The sequence below is a fragment of the Leuresthes tenuis genome, unplaced genomic scaffold (genome assembly GCF_036924035.1).
Source record: "Leuresthes tenuis unplaced genomic scaffold, fLeuTen1.0.hap1 SCAF_24, whole genome shotgun sequence".
NCBI lineage: Eukaryota > Metazoa > Chordata > Actinopteri > Atheriniformes > Atherinopsidae > Leuresthes > Leuresthes tenuis.
In genome coordinates, this window is record NW_027325378.1 from 24,338,901 (window position 1) to 24,348,512 (window position 9,612).

General features: G+C 41.6%; 1 non-coding gene across 1 annotated transcript; it reads left to right on the top strand.

Annotated features, from left to right (window-relative positions):
* The first annotated feature begins 9,192 nt into the window (after positions 1–9,192).
* On the top strand, positions 9,193–9,306 carry LOC140285042 (U5 spliceosomal RNA). The gene has a single exon (XR_011910244.1). It is a non-coding gene; the product is annotated as a U5 spliceosomal RNA (small nuclear RNA).
* Positions 9,307–9,612: the final 306 nt, after the last annotated feature.

The window sequence follows — 9,612 nt, forward strand, 5'->3', positions numbered from 1 at the left end:
GTTCGAATGCCCGAACATACACCATCAAAAGAGGGAGCGGAGGTGTTCTGCTGTAAGAAGGTGTGAATGTCTGACCATAGTTTGTAAAAAGCGGGTAAGAAAAGGTGAAAATACCCGACTGTACACAATCAAAAGAGGGAGCGGAGTTGTTCAGCAACAAAGTGTGAAAGTCCGACCATGGTTTGTAAAAAGCGGGTAAGAAAAGGTTTGTATGCCCGAATATACACCATCAAAAGCGGAAGCGGAGGTGTTTCGCTGCAAGAAGGTGTGAACGTCCGACCAAAGTTTGTAAAAAGCAGTTAAGATAAGGTTCGAATATCCAACCAAACATAATCAAAAGCGGGAGCAGAGCTGCTCGACTGCAAGTAGGTGTGAATGTCAGTTCATAATTTGCAAAAAGCTGATGAGAAACGGGGGAGAATGCCCGACTATACACCATCAAATGCAGGAGCGGAGATGTTCGGCTGTGAGTAGGTGTGAATCTCCAACCATAATTGCTGAACAATGTGTTAGAAAAGGTAAGAATGCCGGTTCATACATCATCAAAAGCGGGAGAGGTGGTTTTCGGCTGCAAGTAGGTGTGAATGTCCAGCAATAATTACTCACAAACGGGTAAGAAAAGGTAGTATTGCCAGACCATACATGATCAAAACAGGGAGCAGAGATGGTTCAGCTGCAAGAAGGTGTGAATGTCCGACTAAAGTTTATAAATAGCGGGTAAGACAAGGTGCGAATGCCCGACAATGTATGATCAAAAGAGGGAGCGGAGGTTTTCGGCTGCAAGAAGGTCTGAATGTCCACCCATAATTCCTGAAAAATGGGTAAAAAAACGGTGCGAATGCCCAACCATACATCATCAAAAGCAGGAGTGGATGTGTTCGGCTACAAGAAGATTTGAATGTCCATCAATAATTGCTTTAAAACATGAAAGAAAATTTTCGAATATCAAACCGCACATGATCATAAGCGGGAGAGGAGGTGTTCAGCTGCAAGAAGGTGGGAATGTCCACTCATAATTACTGAAAAATGGGTAAGAAAAGTTCAGAATGCCCAACCATACATCATCAAAAGAGCGAGCAGAGGTGTTCCGCTGTAAGAAGGTGTGAATGTCCGACCATAGTTGGTAAAAAGCGGGTAAGAAAAGGTAAGAATACCCGACTGAACACAAACAAAAGAGGGAGCAGAGATTTTCAGCTACAAGAACGTTTGAGAGTCCGACCATGGTTTGTAAAAAGCGGGTAAGAAAAGGTTCGTATGCCCGAATATACACCATCAAAAGCGGAAGCGGAGGTGTTCGGCTTCAAGAATACGTGAACGTCCGACCAAAGTTTGTAAAAAGCAGTTAAAAAGGTTCGAATATCCAACCAAACATAATCAAAAGCGGGAGCAGAGCTGTTCGACTGCAAATAGGTGTGAATATCAGATCATAATTTGCAAAAAGCTGATCAGAAAGGGTGAGAATGCCCGACTATACACCATCAAAAGCGGGAGCGGTTGTTCGGCTGTGAGTAGGTGTGACTCTCCAACCATAATTACTCACAAATGGGTAAGAAAAGGTAGTATTGCCAGACCATACATGATCAAAACAGTTAGGAAGGTGTGAATAACCGACTAAAGTTTGTAAAAAGCGGCTAAGACAAGGTGCGAATGCCCGACAATGTATGATCAAAAGAGGGAGCGGAGGTTTTCGGCTGTAAGAAGATCTGAATGTCCACCCATAATTCCTGAAAAATGGGTAAAAAATGGGTGCGAATGCCCCACCATACATCATCAAAAGCAGGAGTGGATCGGCTGCAAGAAGGTGTGAATGTCTGACTATATTTGGTGAAAAGCAGGTGAAGCAAGGTCTGAATGCCCAACCTTACATCATCAAAAGCGAGATCAGAGGTGTTTGGCTGCAAGAAGGCCATAGTTTGCCAAAAGCGGGTAAGGTGCGAATGACCGACTAAATATCAACAAAAGTGGGGGGGGGGGGGGGGGTCTTCGGATGCAAGTGGGTGTGAATATCCCATCATACAAGTATGGTGGAGAGGAAGCTGTGAATGGCCGACCATAGTTTGCAAAAAGTGGGTGAGAAAAGGTGTGAATGTGAAAGGGAGTTCTGCATGATTTGCAATTTTGCTATTAAATAAATTCTTTCACTCAAACCGAGTGAAAACTGCTTTTACCTTCATCTTTATCAATCGACTTCAACAAAGAACAACGTTGGATTTTCCAGTAGAAGAAGTTGAAATCGATCTAGACATTGATAAATATGAAGAACAAAGCAGTTTCCACTTGGTTTGAGTGAAGGAATGAATTTTATAGCAAAATCCGAAATCATGCCTAACTCCTCAAAAGGAACGTATTGCTCAACCAAAGGGATGCTTCTTTCTCATTAAGGGTAATATGAGGAACTTTATGCTTGATACATTTTTAGACATTGATAACTATGAAGGACAAAGCTATTTTAACTTGGTTTGAGCAAAGCAATTCATTTTATAGGAAAATCCGAAATCGTGCAGAACTCATGAAAATAAGCTTTTTCTCGGATTCCTGATCCTCCAGTGTTGCTCTTTCCTATACAGCAAAATACAACCTTGTTCTTTGTTGAAATCGATCTAGATATTGATAAATATGAAGGACAAAGCAGTTTTAACTTGGTTTGAGTGAAGGAATTCATTTTATACATAAAATCCCAAATCATGCAGAACGTATGAAAAGAAGCTTATTCTCGGATTCCTGATACTTCAGTGTTGCTCTTTCTTCTACTGCATAATACAATGTTGTTCTTTGTTGTAGTCGATCTATACATTGATAAATATGAAGTTAAAAGCAGTTTTAACATAGTTTGAGTGAAGGAATTAATTTTATAGCAAAATCCCAAATCATGCAGAACGTATGAAAAGAAGCTTATTCTCGGATTCCTGATCCTTCATTGTTGCTCATTCTTCTACTGCAAAATCCAATGTTGTTCTTTGTTGAAGTCGATCTAGACATTGATAAATATGAAGGACAAAGCAGTTTTAACATAGTTTGAGTGAAGGAATTCATTTTATACATAAAATCCCAAATATAGCAGAACGTATGAAAAGAAGCTTATTCTCGGATTCCTAAAACTTTTGATTTGCTCTTTCTTTTACTGCAAAGTACAAAATTGTTTTTTTTTGTTTAAAACTATCTAGACATTGATAAATATTAAGGTAAAAGCCGTTTTAACATAGTTTGAGTGAAGGAATTAATTTTATAGATAAAATCCCAAATCATGCAGAACTCCTCGAAAGGGGCGTATGGCTTAATCACAAGTGTGGTTCTTTTTCATTCTGGGTAATATGAGGAAGTTTATGCTTGAAATATATGTAGAATTGGGTACATATGAAGGACAAAGCAGTTTTAATTTAGTTTGAGTGAAGGAATTTAATTTATAGCAAAATCCGAATTCGTGCAGAACTCATGAAAGCAAGCTTATACTCGGATTCCTGAAACTTTAGATTTGCTCTTTCTTTTACTGCAAAGTACAACGTTGTTTTTTCTTGAAATCTATCTAGACATTGATAAATACCAGCCGAACATCTCTGCTGCCGCTTTTGATAATTTATGGTTGGGCATTCTTACCTTTTCTTACCCGCTTTTTACAAATTATGGTTGGACATTCAGACCTTCTTGCAGCCGAACACCTCCGCTGCCTCTTTTGATGGTGTATAGTCTGGCTTTCGAGCCTTTTCTTCCCCGGTTTTTACAAATTATGGTTGGACATTCAGACCTTCTTGCAGCCGAAAACCTCCGCTCCCTCTTTTGATCATACATTGTCAGGCATTCGCACCTTGTCTTACCCGCCTTTTACAAACTTTAGTCGGACATTCACACCTTCTTGCAGCTGAAGAACCTCCGCTCCCTGTTTTGATCATGTTTGGTCTGGCAATACTACCTTTTCTTACCCGTTTGTGAGTAATTATGGCTGGACATTCACAGCTTCTTGCAGCCGAACACCTCTCCCGTTTTTGATGATGAATGGTCCGGCATTCTTACCTTTTCTAACACATTTTTCAGCAATTATGGTCGGAGATTCACACCTACTCACAGCCGAACACCTCCGCTCCCGCATTTGATGGTGTAACGTGAGGCATTCTCACCCTTTCTAATCAGCTTTTTGCAAATTATGATCTGACATTCACACCTGCTTTTGATGATGTATGGTAGGCATTCGCACATTTTTTTTACCCATTTTTCAGGAATTATGGGTGGACATTCACACCTTCTTGCAACTAAACACCTCCTCTCCCGCTTATGATCATGTGCGGTTTGATATTCAAATATTTTCTTTCATGTCTCAAAGCAATTATTGATGGACATTCAGACCTTCTTGTAGCTGAACCCCTCCACTCCCTCTTTCGATGGTGTATAGTCGGGCATTCGAGCCTTTTCTTCCCCGCTTTTTACAAACCATGGTCGGACGTTCACAGCTTCTTGCAGCCGAAAAACTCCGCTCCCGCTATTGATTGTGTACAGGCAGGTATTTTAACCTTTTCTTACCCGCTTTTACAAACTATGGTCGGACATTCAAACCTTCTTGTTGCCGAACACATCCACTCCTCCTTTTGATGATGTATGGTTGGGCATTCGCACCTTTTCTTACCCATTTTTCAGTAATTATGGGTGGACATTCACACCTTCTTGCAGCTGAACAACTCCTCTCCCGCTTATGACCATGTGCGGTTTGATATTCGAAAATTTTCTTTCATGTTTCAAAGCAATTATTGATGGACATTCAGACCGTCTTGCAGCTGAACACCTCCGCTCCCGCTTTTGATGGTGTATGGTTGGGCTTTCGAGACTTTTCTGCCCCGGTTTTTACAAATTATGGTTGGACATTCAGACCTTCTTGCAGCCGAAAACCTCCGCTCCCTCTTTTGATCATACATTGTCGGGCATTCGCACCTTTTCTTACCCACTTTTTATAAACTTTAGTCGGACATTCACACCTTCTTGCAGCTGAACCACCTCCGCTCCCTGTTTTTGATGATGTATGGTCTGGCAATACTACCTTTTCTTACCCGTTTGTGAGTAATTATGGCTGGACATTCACACCTACTTGCAGCCGAACACCACCTCTCCGGCTTTTGATGATGTATAGACCGGCATTCTTACCTTTTCTAACATATTTTTCAGCAATTATGGTTGGAGATTCACACCTACTCACAGCCGAACATCTCCACTCCCGCATTTGATGGTGTATAGTCGGGCATTCTCCCCCTTTCTCATCAGCTTTTTGCAAATTATGAACTGACATTCACACCTACTTGCAGTCGAGCAGCTCTGCTCCCGCTTTTGATTATGTTTGGTTCGATATTCGAAACTTTTCTTAACTGCTTTTTACAAACTTTGGTCGGACGTTCACACCTTCTTGCAGCCGAACACCTCCGCTTCGGCTTTTCATGGTGTATATTCCGGCATACAAACCTTGTCTTACCTGCTTTTTACAAACCATGGTCGGACTTTCACACTTTGTTGCTAAACAACTCCGCTCCCTCTTTTGATTGTGTACAGTCGGGTATTTTCACCTTTTCTTACCCGCTTTTTACCAACTATGGTCGGACATTCACACCTTCTTACAGCAGAACACCTCCGCTCCCTCTTTTGATGGTGTATGTTCGGGCATTCGAACCTCTTCTTACCCGCCTTTTACAAACTATGGTCGGACATTCAAACCTTCTTATAGCGGAACACATCCACTGCTGCTTTTGATGATGTATGGTTGGGCATTCGCACCTTTTCTTACCCATTTTTCAGTCATTATTGGTGGACATGCAGACATGCTTGCAGCTGAACACCTCCGCTCCCGCTTTTGATGGTGTATAGTCGGGCTTTCGAGCCTTATCTTCTCCGGTTTTTACAAATTATGGTTGGACATTCAGACCTTGCAGCCGAAAACCTCCGCTCCCTCTTTTGAGCATACATTGTCGGGCATTCGCACCTTGTCATACCCGCTTTTTACAAACTTTAGTCAGACATTCACACCTTGCAGCTGAACCACCTCCGCTCCCTGTTTTGATCATGTATGGTCTGGCAATACTACCTTTTCTTACCCGTTTGTGAGTAATTATGGCTGGACGTTCACACCTACTTGCAGCCGAACACCACCTCTCCCGCTTTTGATGATGTATTGTTCGGCATTCTAGTCTTTTCTAACACATTTTTCAGAAATTATGGTGGGACATTCACACCTACTCACAGCCGAAAACTTCCGCTCCCACATTTGATGGTGTGTAGTCGGGCATTCTCCCCCTTTCTCATCAGCTTTTTGCAAATTATGATCTGACATTCACACCTACTTGCAGTCGAACAGCTCTGCTCCCGCTTTTGATTATGTTTGGTTGGATATTCGAAACTTTTCTTAACTGCTTTTTACAAACTTTGGTTGGACGTTCACACCTTGCAGCCGAACACCTTCGCTTCCACTTTTGATGGTATATATTCGGACTTTCGAACCTTTTCTTACCCGCTTTCTACAAACCATGGTCGGACTTTCACACCTTCTTGTAGCCGAACAACTCCGAACAAATGTAAGCTCTGTGGAGAATTAAATCACCTCTTCAGAGATTGCCCTAAATCTTTTGCCAAGAAATTAAAGACGGTAAAGTCACAGTCAAGCCAACAAAGAGAAGGACCAGAGGTGGCAGTTGGTGAACAAAATGAAGAGGTTGACCCAATAAATTCAAACTTCCCGCCAAAAGCTTGGATTGGAAGTGAGGAACATAAAGGGGAGGGGCCTGTAGAGGCCTCACCACACAGTGCTGAAGTCTGTGAGAATTCACAGGCAGAGGGTGGAGCTACGCTAAATGAGGAGGAAGAGCAGACAGGTGAGTGTAGTGAAGATACTCACCTCCCCGAAGGTCAACAGCCGAAGAGGACGGCATCTGAGTTGTCCTCCGATTCCCCAGTGGTATCAGAGAAGAGGGGAAGGGTTAGGTCCCTTTCAGACAGTTCTTCAGTGGAAGAACCTAGAGTCTTCCCCTCCGACTCACCAAATGAGGTCTCCTTTTTAACTTTAGCTCTGCAATCAACACCCAGGGACTCAAAGTTAAATGCAACATTGCGTCAGAGGCCAACACCGAGAGTCCGAAAAGGAAATATAGATCACCCTACTCACTTTTCACCTAAAGAAATTAAGGAAGAGCTAGTTTCCCAAGAAATAACCTGAGTGTGTAATTTGTTTTGATAACTTAGAAAAACGAAAATGACAGACCTACTTTCCTTTATCCTTTTAATGGTTCTCACCTTCTCAACACTAAATGTGAGAAGTGTGAAATCAAAGACAAGAGCCCAGAGTATTTTATCCTTCTTAGTCTCCATAAAATCAGATGTGTTTTTAATACAAGAATGTGGACTACCTTTTTCAAAAAAACATAGACAATGGGAGGAAATGTGGCCCCATTTATCGATATGGAGTGGCTCAAATCAAAATAAAAATGATGGTATGGCCATTCTAATTAAAAATCCGCATGTTCTGGTGAAAGGTAGCACAGTGGCGGACGGGCACTTTTAGCACACTTGAATTTTATGGGGCAAGACTTTAACCTCTTAAATATTTATGGTTTCAATGGAAAAAATTACAGGTATGACCTTTTAGAAGATATACAGCTTTACATGCTAGGGCAAGTACCTTTAGTTGTAGGAGGGGATTTTAACTGTATCTTGAGCAGGAAAGATAGAAAAAGAGCAGGGGGAGATTTTAAAGTGGATTTCTATTTGGACTTCGATTTTACTTCAGGGCATATGCAGGGATTTTAAGCTTACTGACTGTTTTAAAACCATGCATCCCAGAGAGGAGGGCTTCACCTGGTTTAGTCATGATGGCACCAGAGCCTCTCGCATTGATTATTTCTTTACTAGAGATTGCCCACCCACTGATGTTAGATTAACTCCTGTTTTCTTTTCAGACCACCTTATGCTCTCCTGCACCCTTTCCCCCCCTTCTGGTGTGACGGTAGGAAGTGGTCTGTGGAAACTCAACTGTTCCCTGTTGGAGGATGAAATCATAGTCAGTCAGTACAGGGAATGTTATAAAGAGTGGCAGACCTTTCAAGACCTCTACGAAACACATGCACAATCGTGGGAAATGGTGAAGGAAACGACCCAGACTTTTTTTAAACAGCAAGGTAAACGTAAAAAAAGGAAAGAGAATAGATGTATGATGGGACTACAGAAACGCTTACAGAGCTACTTTAAACTAAATCAGTGTGGCATAGACTTTAATGAAGAAATCAAACATGTCAAAAAGGAAATGTCAGTTTTAGCAGAAATAAAGAGTAAAGGAATTTTTGTAAGAAGCAGGGAGCAGGAAATTGAGGAAGGTGAAAAATGCACACGGTACTTTATTAAGAAAGTTATAAATAAAAAGGAGTGTATTCAAAATCTAAAAAGAGAAGATGGGTTTTTAACAAAATCCACACAAGAGATGATTGAAACTGTACATACCTTTTATAGTAACATGTACAAAGAGAAACCAGTGCACTTGGAAACATCGGCAGAAATTTTAAAATTCGTTGACAAAACCGTAAAAGAGCATGCACACTTGACACAGGATTTTACTGCTTTAGAGTTAGAAAAAATGCCTAACAGGTTTTAAGAGAAGTCGAGCTCTGGGTTTAGACGGGCTTCCTGCAGAATTCTATCTGACCTTTTGGGACCTTTTATCATCAGACATTTTAGATGTTTTTAAAGATTTTGAAAAACTCGACCGACTGCCTGACAGTTTTAGAGTGGGAATAGTGACTCTACTTTTTAAAAAAATGATAAGACTGACCTAAAGAATTGGAGGCCCATCACACTTTTAAACTTTGACTGTAAACTTTTTAGCAAGGTTTTAGCGACACGGATGTCCTCTGTTTTAGAGGAGGTAATTCACCCAGACCAGGCTTGTGCCATCTCAGGGAGACAACTCACCGACAGCCTCGTACTGATTCGAGACATCATTGATTACGCTAGAGACAGAAACACCCGGCTTGTCATCTTAAATTTAGACTTTGAAAAAGCTTTTGATCGGGTCTCGCATCAATATCTCTTTCAGGTGTTGCAGCCATCGAGTAGTTCCTCCTTGGTCAGCCGAGGAGCAAGGGGGGGGGGGGGGGGGGGGGGGGGAGCAAAGCTCACCATGGGGAAGGTGGCTATGCCAACTAGCCTGATGCCCTGCTCCCGCAGTGACGGATAATCGTACTCTGGTTTCTCTTCATAACGTACAAGTCTTTCGCCTTTTACTAAAGACTTCAGTGGAGAGCAGCACTAATGAGTTGTTTCTATTTTTGGCAGGCTTTACCTTTGCGGGTGAAGCCCTTTCTGTCTGTGCAAAAGAAATCTTGTTACTGTGCAGAGTGACTTCTCTGAGTAGAGTCGCCTTACTTGTTGCGACTGCTTTGTCCTTCTTAATTACCATGTCTAGAAAGATTTAAACAAAAAAAACAACGTTGTACTTTGCAGTAAAAGAAAGAGCAAATCTAAAGTTTCAGGAATCCGAGAATAAGCTTACTTTCACGAGTTCTTCACGATTTCGGATTTTGCAATAAAATGAATTCCTTCACTCAAACTAAATTAAAACTGCTAAACCGCTAATCTGTTACATGTAAGGCAGATGTC